A 24,959-nucleotide genomic window follows, 5' to 3' on the forward strand; every position below is an offset into this window, starting at 1 on the left:
GTGAAATGACAATATAAAGAAAACATGTACCTATTTTTGATCAAGAGAAGAAAAACATAAACCCCCAAAGAAACAACAATTTAATGCCAAATGCCAAAAGAAACATTAACGATCAGATCCTAAACCTCTTTAAAAAGTAGTGTACTACCACATTCCCAAATGTATTAATCAGCTTGCCCTTGCAAGGATGTCTGTGTTATCAACGAACAACTGTTCTGTGAATGGCCACTGTTGAGGCAAATATCGCTGTCTGTACTTCCTGCATTTCAATTCCCTCTGGCCTTGCTATTTACAATCACACAAGCACACCATGTGTATATATACTGATAACTCAGGAAACACTTCATGCATCTGATGAAGTAGACTGTAGTCCATAAAAGATTATGCTATAAAACATTTGCTAGACTTTAAGGTGACATATGACTCTTAATTGTTTTTTTAATAACCAAAGAGGTCATTTATCTAAACAGAAAATCGGGGTCTTTGCAGTTTTACTTGAATTGTGTACATATCATACAAGGTACCCATGCTTGCTAGTTTATTGAATTAAGATGCAATAGGTCTACTTTCAGGCTTCTGGAGTAGAAAATCAGCAGGTGAAGCTTTCCCCAGCATTGAGAAATAGTGATGGGAGACACTTCACTGTCCAGATTTTCTCCCATCATACTACTGTTAAAGGCACAAGAGTCATGCCATCCCAAGAATTGTTACAGGAAGACAGAAGCCAAACAGTAGCAGCAGATTACACTTCCATTTTGCCTTTCTACCATAATGGACTCAAGGTGGCATAGATGGAGTTTCCCATCCAGATACCAACCAGACCCAGACCTGTTGAATTTCAAAAGGTTATTGTATTATGTGCCTTCAGACTATATTCTGGACCAAGATTCCTTGACAGAGGAAGTATGAAGAGAGCTGCAAAGTATGAGGAGAGTAACAGGCCGTATGTACATTTTTTAAAAACTAGCACAATAATTAAAATACTTTATGCATTATTAAGAACTTTACTAAGAAACTTCCTTCTGTCAAAACTTCACACAGTTAAATTAAGCTTGGAACATCTACACTCTAAAGACTATCCTTTTCCATATACCCCAAAGACTCATGATACTTTCTATCTCTCTATTAATTATTTCTCTGTTTCCCATAACGGATCCATATATTTGAATATCTAACACTCTGAAGCTACTGGAGATGAAATGGGCTGTAATGTTATTTGATTTGCACGATCAACCCTGACAGACACCAGAACTAACTGTGCAAACTTATTGAGAAAGAGCTCTCTTGAGTAACCTTAGCTACCAGTCCAAGGAATTGTCTAAATGGGATTACCATGCTGCTAAAATACTATCATTACCTCAAGTTGCGTTAGGTAACTCTCTTACAATAGAACTACAGCGTGGAACAAGTACTTGCAATTTGTTAATACCAATTTAGTGCTGCAACATGCAATCTAGAATTAACAACTGGGACTCTTAACGTACAAAAAAGGAACTTGATTATCCGCAAATACAGTCAATTTTGTCTGCACCAGTTTTAGCTGGCCTTTAATCTTTAACAGGTCGGAATTAAGACTGCTGGGAGAATTATCAACAACCTCCGATATGCAGACGATACCACCCTAATGGCAGAAAGCGAAGAGGATCTAAAGAGCCTCTTGTTGAGGGTGAAAGAGGAGAGTGCAAAAGCTGGTTTGAAACTCAACATTAAAAAAACGAAGATCATGGCATCTGGCCCCATCACTTCCTGGCATATAGAAGGGGAAGAAATGGAAGCAGTGACAGATGTTATTTTCTTGGGTTCCAAGATCACCGCAGACAGTGACTGTAGCTATGAAATTAAAAGACGCTTGCTCCTTGGGAGGAAAGCTATGGCAAACCTAGACAGCATAGTAAGAAGCAGAGACATCACCTTGCCGACAAAGGTCTGTCTAATCAAAGCTATGGTTTTCCCAGTAGTAATGTATGGTTGTGAGAGCTGGACTATAAGGAAGGATGAGCGCCGAAGAATTGATGCTTTTGAACTGTGGTGCTGGAGAAGACTCTTACGAGTCCCCTGGACTGCAAGGAGGTCAAATCAGTCAGTCCTAAAGGAAATCAACCCTGAGTGCTCATTGGAAGGACAGATACTGAAGCAGAAGCTCAAATATTTTGGCCACCTAATGCGAAGAGAAAACTCTCTGGAAAAGACCCTGATGCTGGGAAAGACTGAAGGCAAAAGGAGAAGGGGACGGCAGAGGATGAGATGGCTAGATAGCATCACCGATGCAATGAATATGAACTTGAGCACACTCCGGGAGAGAGCGCAGGACAGGAAGGCCTGGCGTGCTATGGTCCATGGGGTCATGAAGAGTCGGACACGACTGAACGACTGAACAACAACAAATTTTTAACAAAAAAAAGCAGAATATTGCCAATTAAATAATGCCACTAAAAGAAATATGTTCAGTAATCTTTTATATACAGATCAGAATTGTGAATGCATACTTGTAACATTTCCAAAAATCAGGGAATCCATTGAGGCTATTAAAAACTTGTCTACTATATCTACAACACATTAAAAACAAGGCAAACAACAAAAAGAGATTGGCAAATTGGAAGTGAAATACATAAAATTTAGTGAGTGTCTTTGGTAATGTCTGAGCTCCTCATGAGTAAATGGGATTATTGGCCATCTATGTAAAAAGGATATTAAAAGTGCTCTGCAAGTTAAAAGTGCTAGGGAAACCTATTTCTTTCCCAAAAATTTATCAAAAAGCACCATACAATGGTCTATTTTCGTGGCCTTTCCTATTAATTGTTCACATGAAATTGGCAACAACATTAAAAAAAAACAATAATAGAAGATGACATGTTAATAACTGTATTCTATGTAACACCACTAGATATAAATTAAAAGCTATCAAGAAATTAAGTACTCAAGTGCTTATTGAAAAAGAAATAGTACTTTAGCAGTGTCATCAGCACAGGGCTAACTTTAGCAGACATCATAGGTGAGGTATTACAGATATTCTGATTAAATTTCTTTGCAATAATCCATTTTATATGAGATCATGTAGACATGCTGCATGAATACAAAATGATACCTTTAGGAAATTTAGTCATTACACTCAAGTTAAGTTGAACGTACCATACTTTCATATTTCTATTAAGCTGTCAAACACATGACCAACTTAAAGAAAGCTGTAAAAATACTAAAGCATAAAGAGAAAAAAAAACTATTTAAAAGAGGTTAAAACTAATTGTACTTTATGGGATCTGTCAAATGCTCTCTGTATAGCTTCTGACTTTTAGGGTGAATCTTTCCCATTTATTTCAGCACTTATGCACTGACTTGGTATGACAAATCATACTCAAGGCACCATACAAATATATCAACGTTGCCAAGACTGTAATCCTGTGTTTAGTACCAAGTTAGCATAGGTTCTGCATAGGATAATTTGCACTGGAAAAATTTCCAGTTTCCTTCAGAAAAAAATCTGATTCACTAGACAGGGGTCGGCACCTTGTAGACCTCCAGGTGTTTTGGCCTACATTTCCCATCAGCCCTAGTCAGCATAGCCAACAGTCAAGAATAATGGGAGTTGTAAGCCAAAACTTCTGGAGGGCCACATGTTCCCCAGCCCTGTCCTAGACAGTGATCTAATTCAGCATGTTTATTTTACTATCTGTATTTAGTAAGCAACGAAGCTAAAAAAACAACCCATCTTAATTTTTTGTCCCAATACACTACAAGTATCTGACTGAAATATCTGAGGGGGAAAAATAATCACATTAATCAGTTATACTACTGGGGGAGGCAACATGCAGCCCCCACTGCCACCCAAAACTTAAACAAGTTAAAAACCAAAACCAATATGACATGCAGGGTGGCAATTTTGAAGCTTTTCGCACTCTAGCCATTCTGGATCCAATTTTTAATGTATAAAATATTATTTTTGGCATGGAGTGGGGTGTGTGCAGAAAATGGCCCCTGGACTTCCCAAAGTTGCTCACCCTTGTTATAGTGTGTAGAAAATTGTATTGGAATACTTGTAAAATTTAAAGACAATAGCAATTAATACTTCCCTTAAATTGGCTAAATTTGCCAGGGAGGGGGGGAGGTACTGAAAAGTGTTGACATGCTAATAAATTTTGGTGTCCCAAATAACTGTGCACAACATGCTGACAACCACTCATCTACAACTTTGAAACTGCCAAGCTTGCCTAATACTGTATTTGCAATTGGCATCAATTCATTGTTACCAACAAACACATGAAATGGAAATTTTCCTGCCCCACATCACTGCAATGTACTTTCCTTGATCGGGGGACATGAGCGTCCTTAGAGACAAGGCAACCCTAACAGAAACTTTGGCCCCAACTACAAGCATTTCTCTATGTTGTATTTCATTTATCACATTTGTATCCTGCTTTTTAGCCAAAAACTGGCTCCCAAAGTGCCTAGCACTGGTGAAAAATAAAACACAAAACCAGCAATTAAAATTAAAAACAAAATGCTGCTCAGGGAGAGGTTCTCAGCAGGCTCGGGTCTAGGCATGATGGAGGGCTACCTAGATGCTTCTTCCCTCCCTGTGAAGAACTCAACAACGAGGGGTACTTGTTTGGGGGGCAGACTGAACCTACACACAATGTAGAGATACCTGCAAGCCCTGACTGCTCACCCTGACTTTGACTTCACAATCGTTTAAACCAGAAATTTTAGCTGGTATAAAACCTATTCTTCTGAAGATGTGAGGAAAGTCCACAGGGTGACACCCAGGGCTGGTCTTAGGGGTGGTTGCCCAGGGCACCAAGCTGAGGGGGGCACCAAACTGAGCTGAAGGGCGCACCAAAGTGGCTGTTTTTGAATTTACTGTCTGCTAGAGTGGCAAAAAATCAAGGGTCTCTAACCTTTCTTTCAAGGTTCTAAAGGTTGTTTGGATACTAACTACAAAAATGATCTTCCTTCAATTAGCTTGAAAAGTATGTTTCTTTTTCAATTTCCACTTTGATATTATTTGCCCTAGGTAAAATGAGTGGAACAGAGCTTTATCTTAAGGCAACGTTACCGAGCACTTGGCACTTCAAATACTGTAAACTCTATAAGGACTATATAAGTAATAAAATAAAGCTGTAAGTTGTAAGAGGTCAGCTGGATACTTTTTTATTTATAACTTTTCTTCATTATTTTTAAACATAAAAATAATGGATATTCTAAAACAAAGAATGCTTCCCAGAAGATAGGAACTGCTACAAAACAAAAAATAATATAAATAAAACCTGTGATAGTTCTGCTGTACTGCACAGTGCACTGCCACTGCTCAGAATGTGGCTTTTTGAACTTTGGCTCGTGCAAATCTTTGCATGAACTTTGGCTGAGAGATCAAGATTTTGAGCAACGTCGTTCTCGATGGATATCACACTGGCACCAGGCCCCATAAATCCTCCGGGTGGCCCTGAAAAACTGACTGGTGGTGGGGGCACCAAAGGTACTCCTCACCCAGGGTGTTATTTATCCTAGAGCCAGCCCTGGAGCCACCTCTCCAATTCTTCTTCTGACTCTTCCTCCGCAACAGGTTTCATGCTGGCAAGCTATGAACAACAGTAGTGTATCTTAAAAGAGTTCAGTGTTATTTATTTTATGGAACATTGTACAGATAAAACCTCAGGAATTAAGCATAAGGCCAGCCAAGACTGGTCAACACGATGCCTCAGGCCTTTAAAACATAATGCTTGAAAATAGTAATTAAACACCAATAGGATTTTGTTCTTTTTCTTCATTCTTATTTTTGGCTAAGCAATGAAAAGCAAAGCAGCACACACACTTCCTCTCCCGAAAAGCCAGGGAAAACACCAACAACAACCAAACATCTCTAAGGTTGCTGTGCTCTGTCAGCCCAAGAGAAACATACCAAACAATCAAGTGACAAGTAGAACATGGAACGGAGCAATGTTTTGCCCACTTTCATTATGTACAACTCCATGGCGTTCTTCAGTGTCAAGATTAAACTAAATTGACGAATTGGCCTGGGGTGAAATGCCTTGAAGCAGCATGGGGGAGGTGACAAAGAAGGAGGGACACGGTTGTTTGTGTTTATGCTTCAAAACAGGAATAAAAATAGATATCATAAAGTCAGTCTGAGACAGCAATCCACTCACTCAACATGGAATTTAAATTTCTCCAGGCTCATTTTATGATGTCAGAAAGAAATTGTGCCTTGATGCATGTAGAGTTACTACACCTGGACTTTTCATGCACAAGACCAATGAACTGGCACCTCTATGTTAACTACAGGGCAAACTCTCTCCCTCTCGCAAAACAGAATGGAGGACTGTTTCTGATGTGAAGCAGTAGCTAATTTAGATGGTGCATTCTAAACGTGTGTAAGTAGGAGGCAGAAGAAACAGCTAGGTAGGTATATTGAAGTGTATGGCACAGTGGCAGCTAGGTCATATGTGCACATACTAGTCTTGTTGCAAGTGCAAAAGGAGACAGGACAAATTGAATCTACTATTATCATTATCGCATCTATAAAATGGGACAAGGCACCCTATAAGTACTTTTTGAAGCAGTATTTAGAGTACAGCTGCTTTAAAAAATACCAATAAATGAAAATCATAGTAAGACTAAATATTTCCAAATCTTCCTGTCAATACAGCGCAAGGAAAAAAGATTCTGTTGTTAGCATTTAAAGAAATCTAATTATATGGCCAATAAATGTGGCAAAGAGAATAAAAGTAAATTAAAAGTCAATAAAATGCGTGGGATTGAATCAACTGCATAACAAACAGGGACTGAAGTAAGATCTAAACTATTGTAAGTGGTTAGTGTGCATGCTAGACTACTAATCTCACATCCATATATTACCACATTTGGCCCACTATACCAAATAGTTTCACCATTTATCATATATTATCATAATATAGCAAGCCCTCCTGTATGTTATCACTATAGGATGATCAGTTTTCTACTCCACATCAGAGGAAGTGCCACTACAACCATACAAGAAGCCGCCTGTTATTTCTTTATAGAGTGTCTACCAAATCACCACAAAAAAAAAAATATAGGTAGAGTGGCGGATGAAACTGGACACCTCACAGTCCGTCAAGGATTTATTTGTCTTCATACCAGCTGGTTACTCCTTAACAGAGAAAGCACTTATGAGTAGATCAAGCACACGTGCGAATCTATTATAAACCGGGTTTTGCAGCTAGCCATATATGAGTTTTTACTGCCCTGAGATGACCACCCAAGTTATGTGGCGGGGAATTAAAAAAAAAACCAAACACGTTAAAAATACTGTTGAGCAATTACTTCAAAGTAGCATGATATTCACATAGCAGCAGAAGAAGACTAGAGAACAAATTAGTTTTGCTGTTTAGGGTATGAGTTAGGAGCTAAAGCAGCCAATTCAAATGTCATCTCAGCAATGAATGTAACAGATAGTCTTAGGCAAGCCACAATGAGCTAGAGAAGATATTAAGCTAAAGGATAGGAAACAAACTTCAGGGTGATGTTTCCTTTACTGTTTCTTCTGTCACACAAATTCTTCCCCACCCCCCCCGACCAAGTTCGGATGACACACCATGGCTCATCATGACTTATTTAATCCACAACAAGACATGGCGCCCAGAGGCGCCAGGTTGCATATGCAATCCCTACTCAGAGATTGTTGTGTCATGCGAAACCAGCAAGCAAGGGTTATGCAAGGGTTAAACAACCTTTGCATAACCCTAAAACAGACCATGGCTAGGTGTTACAAACCCACCGACATCAACCATTGTTAACACAAAGCTGGGTGATCCCCTAATCCTGAATTTGAAACCATGGTTTAAATTTTGTGATATGGCAACAATGACACCAGCCTACCTTTTAAGGCTGTTGTAGGCTGTTGTAAGGATTAAAAGGTTAATCTATGTGAAAGCACTTTAAGAATTTTGTTAGAGTGCTACATAACATGAGCAAAGGGCTGGGTGTGCCTGATCTCATCTGATCTTGGAAGCTAAGCAGGGTCAGCCCTGGTTAGTACTTGGATGGGTGACCGCCTGGGAATCAGGCTTCTTGCATTGAGCAGGGGGTTGGACTTGATGGTCTTGTAGGCCCCTTTCAACCCTATGATTCTATGACTATAATTGCTGGTATGATTATATTATATACAGCAGAATTCACAAAAATTGACTGTAATCCAGAATCCTTTTGCTTTAGTTCCAAGCAATATGACTTTTGAGGTTCAAACAGATTAAAAGCGAAGACTTTTGTGAAAAGGCCAATTCAGCAGCACAGTAGTTGCAAAAGTTCCATTTCTAAATCATACTTAAAGGCTTACAAATGCAAGCCCTTTTCCTGGGGAGGTCAGGGGGATGGCTAAGTTATTCTCAAGAGTGTACTGAAGCTCTACTTAGTCCAGTAATAATCACTTCAATTTAGAAGCAAGTCCTAGTAAAATGGTTCAGGAGAAATTAATCCATTTAGTATTGGCTTTGAAACAGAAAATAAAATCAAGCAGTTCTATTCCCCAAGGGGTTCCCTAATTCCCCAGCAATAGCTTATCGCATTCAATTCTAGATGCTTGTCTTTTCATATATAACAACAGTGCTTCACCTTCTATTTGCATTAGAAACATATTTTTATTTTATTTTAAAAAGGCCACAGTTACAATGCCAACCCCCAATCTATCAAGTTGGCATAAACCTGCAAAGTCTACCACTGAAACATCAATGGAATAATTTCCCACAATTTAGAATTATTTCACTTTCCCTGGAAGTCAATATTATGTTTTATTCTACATATTATTTTTTATTATTTTACTCTGAAAAGCAGCCTAAACATGATTTTAAATTAAATAAATAAGTTTGACGTTACCTGTTTTAACAAATTGATAATCCTATGGTTTTGGGAGAGCATCCCAGGGACCATAGGATATTTTTGATTCCCTCTCCCAAGGCTGCAGACACTCCTATGACCTCAGGAGAGGGACTTTGAGATGGGATTCCTCCTCTGCCCTTTTGTAGCTGCTATGGAAAGAACAACCTCAGATGAGTTCAGGGAGGGCAAAAAGGGGCTGGGACAGTGGGCAGGGAAAGGAGACACCAGAAACCGAATTATCCTGAGGCCCTTCTGTCACATGTCCCCACTCACTACCAGTAAGTGAACTAGACTGGCTCAGAGGCCCATCTAACTGTTTTTTTCTTTTTTGAGGAGAAATGGGAGGTAGAAACATCTCCATCCTCCTCCCACCCTGCTGTCAACAGCCTAGCAGCACACTGGATTCTTTGAAGCTTCTGAGCTTGGAGGCTTCTGTCTAATGGGGTGCAATCTCATAAGATTGTGCCCTTATGCAATAATAGGCCATTACAGCAAACATCTAAAATTTTGTGTTAAAATTAAATCATGAATAGAAATTCATCCAAGGAGCAATATAAGGGCTATTATTATATGATTACTTGTATTGCAAAAGGTAGTATGTATACTGTAGTATGAAAAACACAATCATTAATATCTATAGAGTGGCCCAACAGTAGGTATACAGTGTAGTTTATTCGCATTTTATTACATTGTTTATTACATTTACATTTGTTTAACACTGTTTAATCTCATAAGTGCTCAAAATGTATTCCATCAACATTGCAACATTCCTCGAACCTGTTCAGAACACTGTGACACACAGTACGACACAAATTCTGGTCCACATCGATGTCCATAAATACTTCCGAGATGAACTCTTTTAATTCATCCACTGTCCGGGGATTCCTCTCAAAAACCTTATTCTTTACTACGACTCCCAAAAAGAAGTCCATTGGTGTTAAGTCGGGTGAACGTGGCGGCCATTCAATGCTGCCACGTCATCCAATCCAATGCTGTGGAAAGGTGTTGTCAAGATAGTCCCTTACTGCAAAAGCATAATGAGGAGGTGCCCCATCTTGTTGGAAGAGCAGTTTGGCGAAGTTAGCCCTGGTTCTGAGTTGTGGCACTACCACGTCGCATTAACATGTTTAGGTAATTGTTACTATCCACAGTTGTATTGAAGAAAACCGGTCCTACAACACCTTCGCTGGACAGTGCACCCCACACTGTGACGCCTGGCTGGTTCAGTTGAGATGTGATAGTCAAATGAGGATTTTCATCTGCCCAATACACATAGTTATGCCTGTTCATGTGGCCTGACAACTTGAAAGAAGCCTCATCTGACCAGATTATCTTATCAAGAAGGTCTGGTTCGTTAGAGATTTGGTTACGCATCATCTCACACAATTGCAACTGACGGTCTGGGTCGTCCTCCAGAAGACCATGTAACAGTCTTGGACGGTACGGCTTCAATTTCAATTTACACATTAAGCATTGCAAGGACGTTCTAGGTATGGATAGCTGCTTAGACGCACGTCGTGTGGACTTTTTCAGACTGTTCAAAAATGTCAGAGTGACTCTCATCTCATTTTCCTCTGTCATAGACGTCCTAGGACGTCCAGATTTTGGTGCATTAGCCACTGCACCTGTTGCTTCAAATTTATCTCTAAGATGATAAATTGTCAACATGTTGGTGGAGGAGTGTCAGATGCTTATTGCCACGCTGTGTGCACCCACTCGGCATTTTCAGTCTTCCAGTACTGCTTTAGAATCCACTTTCTTTGTTCTTGACTCAAGTTCGCTGCCATCATTCACAATATCAGTAAAAAAAATAACTAAACAACTAAACAACTGTATACCTACTTAAGAGCCTCACTCCCCTCACTCTCTACATTTAACTGATTTAACTGTCACTCCCTGTCACTCACTCTTCCCAACTGTCATTCTGACTCCACCCACACATCTTCTACTCACACATTCTCTCCCCCTCCCATCAACATTCTAAACAACTGTATACCTACTTTTGGGCCACCTGGTATACAAAATATCACAAGATAAAAGCTATTCCAAAAAGGTGGCAGAACTCCAGAGAGACAACAGATTCTTTTTGTTACATTTTGTTAGTTGCGCACATTACACTAAGATGACACACGGCCTGATTCCTATGTATGTATGATTACTCAGATGTAAGTCCCACTGGGTTCAATGGGATTTCTTTGCAGGTGTGCATCAGACTGCAGGCTTCAGAGTAAACACAGCTGCAATCCTATGCAGACATACTTGGGAGCAGACCCTTTCAGACTTTGTAAAACTTACTTTGAGTAACCATGCAGGGGATCTGGCTGTAAGCCAGCGACAATAAGAACAGCTCAGGGTTTAAAGGTTTTTGCAAAACTTAGGAGCCAGAAAAAATTTTTGAGAATCAGATTAGAGGAAAAGAAACAGGGTCATGTGCAGGTGAGTGAGTTAAGAGAGGTTGTTCTTGTCATTGCTTCTGGCTTGTTTGCCCACAACTCCACATTGCCATCCTTTCATGCAGCACTTAATAGAGAGGTGCTGGAACTCAAAGCTTACTTGGAAGCCATAGACTTCAGCAACCCAGGTGCTAGGTATCAGGTACAGTTTTTAAAAGCCAGGCATTACTGGACACCTGGATTTCTGAGCCCCTAAAGCTAGCTATACCGTAATGATATGGAAGATATGAAAATAAGAGACATGAACAACCACAAAGTTTGCCAAAGACTGTTCAGGTGCTACCAAGTACATGTACTAGAGTGATGAAATGCATTTGCAGAGGATAGTTGTGATGTTGTGACTCATGTCAAATAAAAGCTTGTGCAATAGACACAACAGAAAAACACAAATAATATGAGATATAAGCACAAAATGTGCCATGGGTATGTAACACTCAATAGCACATCCGTTGTGACTGTCTCAGTTTGCCTCATTTCCAAATACCAGTTAAGATAATCAGGAAACATCTTTCTTAACTTGTGAAAAGAAGAGCATGCACTAATCTGGGTTTTAAATTTCACCATAAGAAGCCCACAGGCAGTATAGGCTAATGCTATCTAATCTCACTGTTAACAAATCACATAGGAAAACACAGAGAGGTAATTGTGTATTACATACCACTCAAATAATTGTTGAAGTCCTCAAAATTTATTCAGTTTAATATCTGGCACTCTGTTCCACAAGGAAATTTATTTTATGGGGAGAACTAATCAACACTCACATGGTCTCCAAGTCTTGCACTTCTTCCATGATGCTCTGAGAAGCTCCCCATTTGTTAATGGAACTACTTTTGCAGAAGAGATTTCAGAGTGGTAGTTCAGGGCATTTACTTTAGACGTCTAATGAGCAATATACAATTTAAATGAAACTGCATATTCAGGGCCCAAACATGGGGAAAGAAGGTACATTTTACTGGGGCCTGGAGACGTAGGAGGCCACAGCCCAGGCTGCGCTCATTGCTTTGAAGGAAAAAATTGAGGCTAAATTATAAATCATGCTTGAGTGGGGGTTGCATATTCAAAATGGTGGCCACATCCACCTCTCACACACACTACAGCCTCACTGTGGGTTAAATTAAATAATAATTTATTATTATTATTAAATAATAAATAATTTATTATTATTATTAAATAATAAATAAACACAGCAGTAAGGCTGTGGCGCATGCAGGGTGTGTGTGGCTGCCATTTTGACCCATGGCGGGCTGTTGTGTCATACAAAAAGCCCCACTGTATTTACCTGTTAAGCATCCTACTCTCAGCATTTAAAAGTTTTAAAAAATATATTTCTTAGGCACCTTAAAGACTGTAGTCTTCCTAACGTAGCTTACAATGTAAAACAGTAAAGTTCAATATCAACAAATTATTAAACCATCATAAATGTAAACAATTTTAAACTAAGTCAGTTATATCACACATATACTTTGTTTTTATATGATTTTTTCCAGCATAAAAGATGATTTGCTAGGGAGAAGTCCTAATGACATATGGCAAAACCAAACTGTTATGCTTACAGTGTAGATGTAACATTCTGCAGAAACCAGGGAAGTACTCAGTTCATACAGATGAGGTGTTACTTCAGACATCTATCAGTGACACTTTAAATGGCAGAAAACATGGCATGTGGTACACCCCAACTAAGAGATTAACAAAAAAGTCTTCTGGATACCAACAATATACATTCTGAGTGCATTGTGTTTCTTAATTTTCCCATGGGATGGGGAGAAGTAACCCACACACATATAAATATAAAATACTTATTTTCAAAATACTTATTTTCAAATAAATAGGTTGGCAGTGAGTCACACACAATACAGTGCAACAGCAAGCCTTTCCTGAAGGAAACCAGCATTAAGGCTGATGAGGGTGGAAGACAATGTCAGAGAACAAAGATCAATGGGGAGCTCCTCTCATCAGCTACTACCTCTACCCTTGCACGACCTAGAAACACCACACCCACACTGTGACCTCTTAATGATGATCTGTAATTTTGGACTTTAACAATTCAGATTATCCAATGTGCTTAGACTAGAAGTAATGCTTCAGGTATGTGCTGTCTCTATGCATTAATGATAGAGGTTGCCTTTGTATCGTCAAAGTCAGAGAGTGAAAGAATCCTAATGTCTTTTATTGTACCAGTCATGCTGGTAGGACTGTACTCTAAAGCCGTATAGAATCCTTCCGGAGTCAGGAAGTGCTGCTCCTTTAACTACACAGTTGGTCCAAAGAGAAGCCAAGATCCAAAATGACTCAAATATTCTGTGGGCAGAACTACAGTTTACAACAAAGATGTGAAAATACATCTCCATCTGTTTTATGCTTTTGCACACAGCAACCATGGCGGGATCCAGATGGGGAAGGGGGGGTGGAATAATAATAAAAACATAAGAAGAGCCATGCTGGATCAGACCAAGGATCCATCTAGTCCAGCATTCTGTTCACACAGTGGCCAACCAGCTGTTGACCGGGAACCCAAAGCAGGACACAAGTGCAACAGCACCCTCCTGCCCGTGTTCCCCAGCAACTGGTATACACTGGCTTAATGCCTCTGATACTGGATCCTTTACCGTTGTGCTGTATTCCCACTGAAAATCACTTATCTGAAGCTGCTATCTGCACATAGGCTCCCACCATCTAAATACCTTGAGAAAGCATGCCTATGCAGACAACTTGCTGGGGAATTTGGGCAGGAGGTTGCTATTGCACTCATGTCCTGCTTGTGGGTTCCCAGTCAACAGCTGGTTGGCCACTGTGTGAACAGAATGCTGGACTAGATGGAATCTTGGTCTGATCCAGCATGGCTCTCCTTATGTTCTTACTGCAATATAAGAGAACCCATAAACGTCTTCTTAAATACACTGCATTTTCTATTTAAGTTTCCTTTTGACTTCTTGGGAAGGGCAACTAAATCAAAACAAATTATTCATATCTCTATCCTCACACACATTCTTATTTTTATATTTTTATATAAAGTGTATTGAGATCTCATCTCCATTGCTACTCAGGGCCAAACTAGACGCAACAAGGAAAGTCTGTGATTACAGTGGCCATTTTCATATCACCCAAAAAGAGGACACCATTTGCATAAAATCTGCATATTCTAATTTAATATGTATAGATGCAAATTTAGAAATAATTACTATAATTTAAATAAAAATAGAATTTAGTTCACCATAATGTGGATAATTGTGACCAGACAATTGGTGTTCCCACTCAGCCTGCTGTCCAGGTGCTGTTGATGGACAACTTCAAGGCCCCTGCTCTTCCAGCCTCTTATGCTTCTTTATCTTTAAACTGGTCTTGGACTGAACACCCTTCAAATAGAGGACTGTTCTTTCACATGGCCACCCATCTACAATTTGATCTCCCTACATCTTTTGCTTTTGTTAGAAGAACCGGGGGGGGGGGGGGAATTTAGATCATGACCATGGCACTGGGAGATGGTTTTTTAATAGCCACTCTCTCCTTAGCTTTTCTCCAACTTAAAATCTCCCTGCCCTGCTCCACAACTGCTATTAACCATGAAGATGTGGAAGACAGGTATGATTCAGGTACCTGTCTTTTTCCGCTCCACAGCTAATAACAACTTGAATAGGATTTAGGTTGGTAATATAACATAGGATGAAAGAGATAAACCTGTCCCCTGTGCCAATCCAAGTCATGACAAAACAGCCCCAGCCACATTTAACCAAAGAAGGCAGCATAAGACTATCTGTTCACAGATCTGCCACATCATGTCTAATTTGACCCTTAGTCCTGATTATCCAAAGTCATCTGGAATGAATAAGGTTTACAATGTGTAGGATTCTTAGGGCTTTTGCACATCATCCAAAATCATTAAGAGCACGTCTCGGGGGGGGGGGGGGTTCAGTATGAAAGTGGCATATTAACAGAATGACCAAGAGGGAATTCTTTGCTGGTCTTAAAGATCAGAATCAGGAAGCCAGGGAAAAGCAGCTTGGAATATGCCAAGGCCCAGCTGTTGAGGTCTAAAATCAGTGACCTGAGGCCTGAACAGGATTGTTCCATTAAAGAGGCTACTGGGACTGATTTAATCAAACATGGATTCAATAAATATGATATGGCCCAAGACCAAATGCTCTTGAATTGCCATTAACCTAAGCAGTTGCACATCAAATCCATATTTTACTGAGGGCAGATGCCATAAAATTAGACTAAGGAGCGCTTGTATAAGATTGATGGAGGATTCCAATATATGACAGTGTCCAAAAACAAGAAACAAATGGAAGAAATAATCTCTCTGGCCTTCACTAGCTCTCCAGTTAGCCTTCTAAAAATCACAATCTCTTTTCATTTACTTAATAAGATAAGCATATTACAGCCACTTAAGTTTCTAGCAGCAGCAAGTTCCCTTTTGAAAAGGCCTCCTGCTTTGCCAAGCTTCTATTAGTCACGAGAATGAGAAGTGCTGTGACAAACTTGCCTAACAAGTTGTGTAACTTCACGTTAATCAGCCAAGTGGTGACACCAATAAAGATTACACTCACCCCAAATAAAACTAAGAGTCATCTCTTTTCTGCAGTACGTAAAGTGTGATTTACACAGTTTATATAAAATACTAAGAAAATCATAAACTTGGACTCTCTCTCTTACACACACACACACACACACACACAAACCCTACCAAAAAAAAAGGATTAAAACACAGTAATAACTTGAGAATTCTGTATGTGCAGATTTCTTGTACAGGCCAGGACAAATATGTAAAAACTGTGTAAGATGTTAATTTATGCACTGCAATTCCAATGAGCCATTGGAACTGAAAGCATCTCATGGGTTAGGTCTTACTTTAATTTAACTTAGTTCCCACTGAAATCAATGGCACTTAAGTCATTACTAACTTGTCTCATTGAGTTCAACGGTACTGAAGTTCAGCTAACTTATTGTGGATACAACTCACTGTCTCTTTTTGAAATACCTAAATGATGACAAATGTGTTTGGCCATCCCCGATAGGCTAAAAATAATGGTGTTGCTCAAGACACTGCAATATCACTGAAATATTTTGTTGGTAATTGCCTTATTATTTTATTTCACGACTAGACCAACAAAATAGAGGGATATCACTAAAGTGAAGAAAAAAAGGATCAGTACTTTACAGGCTGTTCAGAGTTGATGCTACAATAAACCACATTCTACACTATCACAAAATAATGCATATCAGTAGAATTCATTCAAACTGGCTTGTTTGGCACAATTTTGCTGAATTGATACTCTTTAGTCTGAATCCAATAGTTTAGTGTTAGGAGACTAGTATGAAGGCTGTAACAAAGGACAGTGTCCAACTGAATTCATTAAGAGCTTCTGAGTATATGCAGAGGTTTAGATTGCAAGATGCAGAAATTCCTGCGCAGAGGGTGGGGAGGGGAAAAAAGAGCAAGGAACCCCTGTGCAGCAGGATATATTTTCTAAAATAAATCAAATCAAGGGCCAAAATGTTAGCCCTGCAGACAAATACGATCGAGGCCAACAATTATCAATCCTTGCTTTATTAAACATCACTACAGCAGATACATTTGCTAGTTGTGTTCCCAGAGAATAGCCTTTGTAAACAAAACCAACCTGGAAGAATAGGTGTTTATGTTTATATGCATTTTGGCACCCCATGAATGCCGAGCTGATATTATAAACTGGATTCTCCCATTTTCTTGTGGTTTAGATCCAGTCTTACAGTTAATCAACGAAAAACACTTCCTCCCTCATTCCCAAACCTCAGTCAAGCCTACTGCTAATAATGAAGCCATTTTCACCCTCAATCTCTCTTAAAAAAAAAAAAGCGCAAAAGTTTTGTTCACATTACAGAACATTATTGCCAACTCTTGTCTTCTTATAGAAATAAGATGCTTTTGTCTTCAATCTCTGTTTAGCGCCTCCACTGGAGGTAACATGACAGAAGTGTGACCCTGATGCAATAAAGAACTAAACAGAACTAAAAAGGCAACACACAGGCTGCTTACTCCTTCCTTTCAAGTTACAATATATCCAGGGAGTTTTCATAAATTTACAATAAGAGAATGTTCACACAATGGGTATCTTATCTAAGCCTCAAAAGACAGCTAATCATTGCTCATATTAAATTTCTCTAAGCTACTCTTAAAACTTTCCACAAATGAAAAAGAGATACAGAGATATCCTCTCTAGGAGCAGGATTTGTACATTTTAATACTCCTTTGAGAAACTTTGACATAAATGTCAACTGCAATAGTCAAACCTTTTAAAACACATTTACTACTTCACCCCTTTATATTTGTGTGCTCCAGGCAATTAATTTCATAATTTTAAGTGCCATCAAATAAAATGGCAAGATGCGGCCGTTACCCACACTATAAAGTGCCTGCTTTCCTCATCACGTTATTTCAGAAGAGCAGCTATTTCTCTGAAAAGAGTGTACTTAAGTTTAACTGTCATGCCCCCTGCTTCTTCCCCCGCCTCCCACTTATTAATTCTTAACAGGTTTTAGGATTCTATTCACTTTACAAGCCACCTCTCTAAGGCTTTTACAAGCAGCTTGCACAGACATTGCTTACACTGAATGATTCTGCTCTGAAAGGAACACTAAGGCAGGAAAGAGCCAATAGAACACATTAAAAGAAGAGCAATGTGCAGAAAAAAATAGGGAAAAATAATGTTTTTAAGTCTCAAGATTAGCATTAATTACCCATTTAGCAATACACCTTTATATAGTTGCATCCTCAACCGCAGGGAAAAAGAAGGCTCACTAATTTACAAGTGAGCAACCTCGAGTTATGTCTTGAATTTTACAACACATCACATTAGCATCATATCGTGTTCTTTTAAACCAAATAGGCTACTCAGTTCTCTCAACTGTGCACACACAGCCAGAGGTTGCTGATTTCCCCTCCCAGGCACCACCCCCTACAGTGCATTGCGCATGGGGGGGGGTGTCTGAGAACATGAGGGGCTGCAGCTGGTGGAGGGAAAGGGAAAGGGAACTAGAATTGTTTACACTTGTCACATAAATTAAACTGCTATTCCTCCCCAAGTGGTTTTACTCTTTGCCATTTAAAAAACAGCATCGTCTCTCTTGCATATCGAACTGTACAAACTGACAGTAAGACCATGGCCCAGTTGCCACTGCGGGCAATTGCTGGCACCTTGACTTACACAAACCTGGGTGCTATCACCTCCTTGGTGACTCTGGAGCAATCTATGCCAAGACCAGCGTGGACAACCTCTGTGCATTTACAATAACCTCCAGCTCAAGTTAATGGGAAAGCAGGGGAGTCATTAGGATGTAGTCCACAAACAGCACAGATAGGCAGATTCATGGCACGTTCAGATGTCTCTGGAGGTAACCTTGTCTCTCATCTCACACCATCTCTTCAAAACAGAAAGTAGGGAATAATTTAGCACTATATTTCAGAGCATAACTGTTTCTTTTTATTGCAGAGTATCCTGCAAAGCAGATATAAAATAAGCAAACTTATATCTTTAAATAGTTTGAAGAGTCAGCAAGCTGCTGAGCTACACAAATTTCTTCATTAGCAGAGTGGAAAGGTAGCTAATTTACTACAGAGAGAAGCAAAGTTACTTCCAACTGCTTCTTCTGAAGATAAACTTATCTGGAGACTCAAATAGCTTATGTAGGAGATATCCTCCTCAATATCCATCTGTTGACAAAAGAGGAAACTTGTGCCCTTAATGTGGAGTGTCTTGTCTTCCTGGATAACTATCTGTTGCAGAACCAATGTCCATATCAGTACCCTCACAATACATGCAGACCACTAAGACAAATATCCTGAACATCACAGTGTAATGATTACACCAGTGTGTCCTGCCAACACTATGAGTGGAAATTGCTGACTGCATCACAAATCTATGCACCAAAAACTCTGCTAAAAGATTTCTGTAGTCACTCAACAAAGCCACCTAAAGCACTTCTTGATGTTAAACTACAATATAAGGACGGAAAACATGAAATAGGCCCATGCCCAAAGATTAATAATTCTTTCACCACTGTTGCCCTGGAGATTCACAGACATTTTGCAATTACAACTAACAGAAGCAATAATTACGCTTTAGGTAACCATCCTGCTGCGTGTGTGTGTGTGTGTGTGTGTGTGTATATATATATATATATATATCTTAAGAAAAGGTAATAAATGTTCATACATTACAGCGTCACAGATATCAGCCCAACACCAGGGTGCTGCAAACTGATTTTTATGATGAATTCTGTGAACAAAGTAAAAAATGATGAGGTACTGAGCAGATGGTAAATTTCACTAGAAAAATAGCTAGGAAAAGAAATTAGCCACTTGATCTTTATCATCGTGTCCAGTGCTTTAAATGTATAACAAAATTAGGAAGAAATCCATTTAGTATTTTGTAAGAGTTAATTTCTTGATGTGTGAAAACATGATAATTGTTATGTAAATACAGAGGGTCAGCTCTCCACACTAATTTATAGAAATTAAGGAGGAACAGCAGCATATTCCTATGTATATTTACTCAGAAGAAAATCCCATGGTATTCAATGGGTCTTACTCCCTAGTAAGTGTGTTTAGGAACTCATTTCCTACTGAACACAGCTGGCTTTACTTCTGAGCCAATATGCATAGGGTTGCACTGCGAGACAAAGACAGAGAAAAGTATTTGAGTATGAATTAGCAATTAGGCATGGAGGCTCTGAGAAGTCCCTTATCCTTTACCCTTTTAACATTTAATAAACTGAAGCTATTTATCCACTTTAAATAGTCTATGATATTACTGGAAGATTCTAGAGTAAAACAGTTTGGAAGGTTATCATTAGTTATGTGCTTAACAGAATCATGTCAACTGATGCCAGTGGAGGCTTCTTCTTCTTCTTTTTTGGTGCCCATGCACATATGGGGGACACGGTTAGGAACCATGGGACTGAAGGGGCAAGGATTAAAGCTTCCCTCCCAGCATGTGCCAGTCCCAAGTGGATTGGGACTGCATGCACTTACTCTAGAATGAGAAACAGAGAGTGGGGTCAGCTGACCACTACATAATTAACATAACATTTAGTTTGTCCCCAAGATGATGCTGATTAAACAGCCTTTTGGACAAATGTGTTACTCCTTTAAACAGTATAGATACCCTCTGCAATCATGAAAATTTTTTGAGCAAACAGTCTAGATTATAATGCTGCTCCTCAATTCATAACCTGGACTCCTGACTGCAAGCTTAGCAGTTTTCAGATCTAATGTTTCTTTTACTATTAAGATAACAGAACCAGAAAACCACCAGCCTCTGCAATTGTTGACAGGCGATGACAATTCAGGAAAGTAAAAGTTTCAATGATAAATTATATGCTAGTCCATGTGGGATCTATATGCGGAAAGAAAAAAAAAACCCAGAGAAGGACACATACACAGATCTTGTACTGATTGATAAAATTACTTAGTAAGCAATCCTATGGCCACTAGACGCTGTCTAGATGGCCATAAGATTTTTCAGTTTTTGGAAACCAAGGTTGTCCAATGTTGGTTTCCAGAAACTGCACTCCCTGCCCCCTTGTAGCCAGCGCGGTTCTCTCCACACCGCCACTGTGCTCGTAAATGGAGCGTGGAGAGGGTAAAAAGGGGGCAGTCCTGGGGGTGGGAAGGAGACTGCGGAAGCTGTTTTAGACAGCTTCCTATTGGGTTTCTGGGCCTGTTCCCTCCCCCTCCCCGAAGCCACAGCTAGACACACAAAAATGTGCATCTAGCCACAAATGCTGGGCAGCTGGAGCACAGAGGAGAGGATCCCCTCTGTGCTCTGTCTGACCTGCATTGGATAGGCATCAGCCTCCAAGTTTGGAGGCCGACGTCTATCTCGATAGTACTGCACCCTTAAACTTGTTGTACTTCATTGGCAATATAAACTGCAACTATGGCTGTTCTTAGTTGCTTTGAGTGTATTTTCATCCAAATTAAATTTAAATCCAAATTTTCACCCAAATTAAATTTAAATCCAAATTTTCACCCAAATTAAATTTAAATCCAAATTTTCACCCAAATTAAATTTAAATCCAAATTTTCATCCAAATTAAATTTATATGTCGCTTCCCACTGCAAAAAAAAGCAGTCTCAAAACAACTTATACACAAAATACAGAAATCTATGATTAATGTAATAGGGAGGTGGGAATAAATATAAACCATAATCAGCACAATAATACAAATAAAAATAAATACCATAAAACATAATCTAAAAACAATATAAAAAGTGTTCATCCATAAATACACATAATCTCCCCCGCCCCCTCCAATTCACAGTCTAGAATGAACATCACAAAAGCAGCCCACAACAATTGGGCCATAACTAATGTCCAAATGCCTGGGAAAATAAGTATGTCTTTGCTTGGCACCAAACATATGACAGTTTAGTATAACTGACCATTTTTAAAATGCTGTAATGTAGTGCTAGCTAATGGTGAAAGCAGAATAAATCAGATGATGATAATAACCTCAAAGACCAGCATCAGTTTTTTTAAATCCTGTTGTTCACAATATTTGTTTTTATTTATTTTTAAATCTTATATTTCACCTTTAAGGGCAAACCCCTTTCAACGTGACTTCCAAAGTAAAATAAAACAACAATAAACTTAAGATGTTAATGAAAACCAGTGATAACAACAACCTCCAAAACATCAGCCTAGCAAAATACTATGACTTGATTTGCATGTCACAATAAGCCATTCTTTCTCTAAATGGATGGTATTAGGTTCTAGACATACAGGAACACATAGGGTTCTTCCCACAGTTTCTACAGTTAGAGATGTGTGGCATATAACGTCACATCAATTACACTTCGACCTATTTCTCATGCTAAATTGACTTTATGGAGCAATCCAGATGTAAAAAAGGGTAAGAAAATGTTTTTGTGGCGGACATGGACAGATAAGGCAATTTTTACTTTGGTTCAACTGGTGGGTACCAATTACTTTTTTGTCATTTTCTATCCTGTGTGCCAAATATGACTTGCCAGCTATGGCTGAATGGCAATACTTGCAATTGCAGCATTTATTAGTATCTAGGTTTGGTCTGGCTGCTTTTACAGCATCAGAGTCCCTGTCATTGTTGGAAGCACTTATTGATGCTGGTCGGGCAAAGCAACCCATGATCCATGTCTATAAATACTTGTTATTGGTCAATAAATATGATATACAGGGTTTTAAGCCGGAAAGGAATAGGGAATTGGATTGTCCCATTCTGCCTAATCAGTGGATTGCTGCTTTGGCAACTATACCTATTGTGTCTATTAATCTTAGACTGCATCTTGTGCAACAAAAACACTTGTTTCATAACTATTGGACACCAAAACGTCTCTTTAATAAGGGATTCTCTAATTCGACTAATTGCTGGAACTGCAATGCAGCTAATGCTTCTTTTAAACATATGTTTTGGCAATGTCCAGTAATTGCTTCTTTTTGGATGTTATTATACAGATAAATTTTGTGCTGGAACAGTCCTTAATTTTTGCTGATGTACACGCTCTTCTAAATTATTTACCTGCTTCATGGAAATTAACGAATGGTCAGCAGAAATGGATTCTCCGTGCCCTCTTGACAGCTAAAAGACTGATATTACAACACTGGAAGGATAAATAATCACCACCTTATAATGCAATGGATTGAGGAACATATAAAGCTTTCAACATTTGAATGGGTGGCTACCTTCAAATGGATACTTATTTGAATATCTGGTCTGCTGGGAATGGGAATCCGACATCAGATTCTTCCTGTCCCCTCGCAGCCACTGTGAAAAGAACTGTAGATGTCAAAAAGGGGGTGGGGAGGGGGAGAGGAGAGGAGAAGAGAGGAGAGGCCACGATTTGCAGAATCTTATGGCCTTTCTGTTGCCCATCCCAGCACACTGTCTAGCTGGGTTTTTTTTTATTTGGAGGGAGAAGGGGTGTGTGTGGAATCGCCACTGTTGCTTCTCCCATCCTGCTGGCAGCAGCCCCACCACAGGGTATAGGCTTTTTGGAACCCTCCAGGTTCAGAAGCTTCTGTCTGGCCCTAAGCCAGTAAATACAGCTAAAACCAACTGTAGCCAAATAAAAGCTTTTCTATATAAAGCTACAGAGTACAAGCTTTTCTAAAAGCTTTTAATGATGGGTCTGATAGACCCCACTTGGTAGTCCATTACATTAGATGTGTGGAATGTCTGGCCCTTTAAATGTTGACTGCAACTCCCATTAGCTCTTGCTAGCATAGCCAATGGTGTGGGATGATGGGAGGTGCAGTCCAACAACATCTGGAGGACCACATGCTCCCCACTCCTGCATTACACAAACATGGGGCCACTGTCAAGAAAGCCCTCTCCCTTGTGACTGCTAACCTAGATGTTCTTACTGGCAGACACGTGAAAATGGCCTTGGTTACTGATCTTAAGGTGTGGGCAAGCTTGTATGTGTGAAAGTGGTCCTTAAGGTAACTTGATCCCAAACGAAAGCCTTAAAGGTCAAAACCAGGACTTTAAATCAGGCTCAGAAACGAGCTGGCAACAATGCAGCTGGTGAAATATAGGTGTCAGATGATCTGACCCTCTGGCCCCCACTAGTATTTGAGCAGTCGCATTCTACACCAGCTAAAGTTTTGGAACCATTTTGAAGGCAGTCCCATGCAAAATGTGTTACACCAGCCCAGCCCAGATGTCACTAGTGCATGAACAATGGAGGAAAGGCCTTACCTTGTGTGAGGCCATAGCTCAGTAGCAGAGCACATGCTTTCCATCCCAAAGGTCCTGGTTCTATCCTTGGGATCTCTAGGTAGGGCTGGAAAAACTCCTGCCTGAAACCCTGAAATCTGCTGCCAGTCAGTGCTGACAATACTGGGCTAGATGAACCAGTGGTCTGAGTCAGTATAAGGCAGCTTCCTATGTTCCTCTCCAGATAAGATCACACATGGAGGCCAGCCTAACATGGTAAAAAAACACTCCTAGTAACCACCACACCATCTGAGCATGCCCAGTTAGCACAGTGTCCCAAACTGTGCACTTGGTCCCTCAGGGAGAATACATGTATGACCAGAACTGTGAAGGCTTGAGCAAGAAATGGAAGGGAGGAAGTATAATTCAGTTAAGAAAGTAGGTGTTTTTTTTTCAAATTTTCCCAACATCCCTGAGGAAAATATGGGGAAAGGATTTTTAATAGTTTTTCTCTATTTTCCCCACCATTTTTGTTTCCCCTTGTCCCCTCATTTTTTCCTCCCCCCGCCCCCGGCCTTCTCATCTTTATCTAAAACCAGTAGTAAACCTTTATCCAGAATGGACCATTTCCCTACCTACAAAAATGCTGCCCTATCTGTATTAAGTCACAGCTTGTTCACTTCCATTCACCCCAAAACCGCCTCCAGACACTGGTTCAAGAGTTCCATAGCCTCCCTAGGAGAAGTAGATGGAAACAAGAGGTAGAGCCAAGTATCATCCACATACTGATGACATTTCAGCCCAAACATCTGGATGATTCACCCCAGTGGTTTCATGTACATGTTAAGAAGCAGGGAAGGACAAAACAAAGCCTTGTGGCTTCCTGTATGTCAAAAGCTATGGGTTGGAATGTAAGTCCTCCAGGACCATTTTCTGAGACTGCTTCTTCTGGAAGGATGAGGTCTACACTAACTCCATGCC

At 39.7% G+C, this 24,959-nt stretch overlaps 1 protein-coding gene across 1 annotated transcript in view; it reads right to left on the reverse strand.

Annotated features, from left to right (window-relative positions):
• Positions 1-24,959, reverse strand: part of UBE2E1 (ubiquitin conjugating enzyme E2 E1) — a 68,710-nt gene that overhangs the window by 18,259 nt on the left and 25,492 nt on the right. The gene's annotated exons all lie outside the window — the stretch shown is intronic.

This window comes from Heloderma suspectum, chromosome 5 (genome assembly GCF_057233095.1).
Source record: "Heloderma suspectum isolate Gila_16-S chromosome 5, 16-S_ref, whole genome shotgun sequence".
Taxonomy (NCBI): Eukaryota; Metazoa; Chordata; class Lepidosauria; order Squamata; family Helodermatidae; genus Heloderma; species Heloderma suspectum.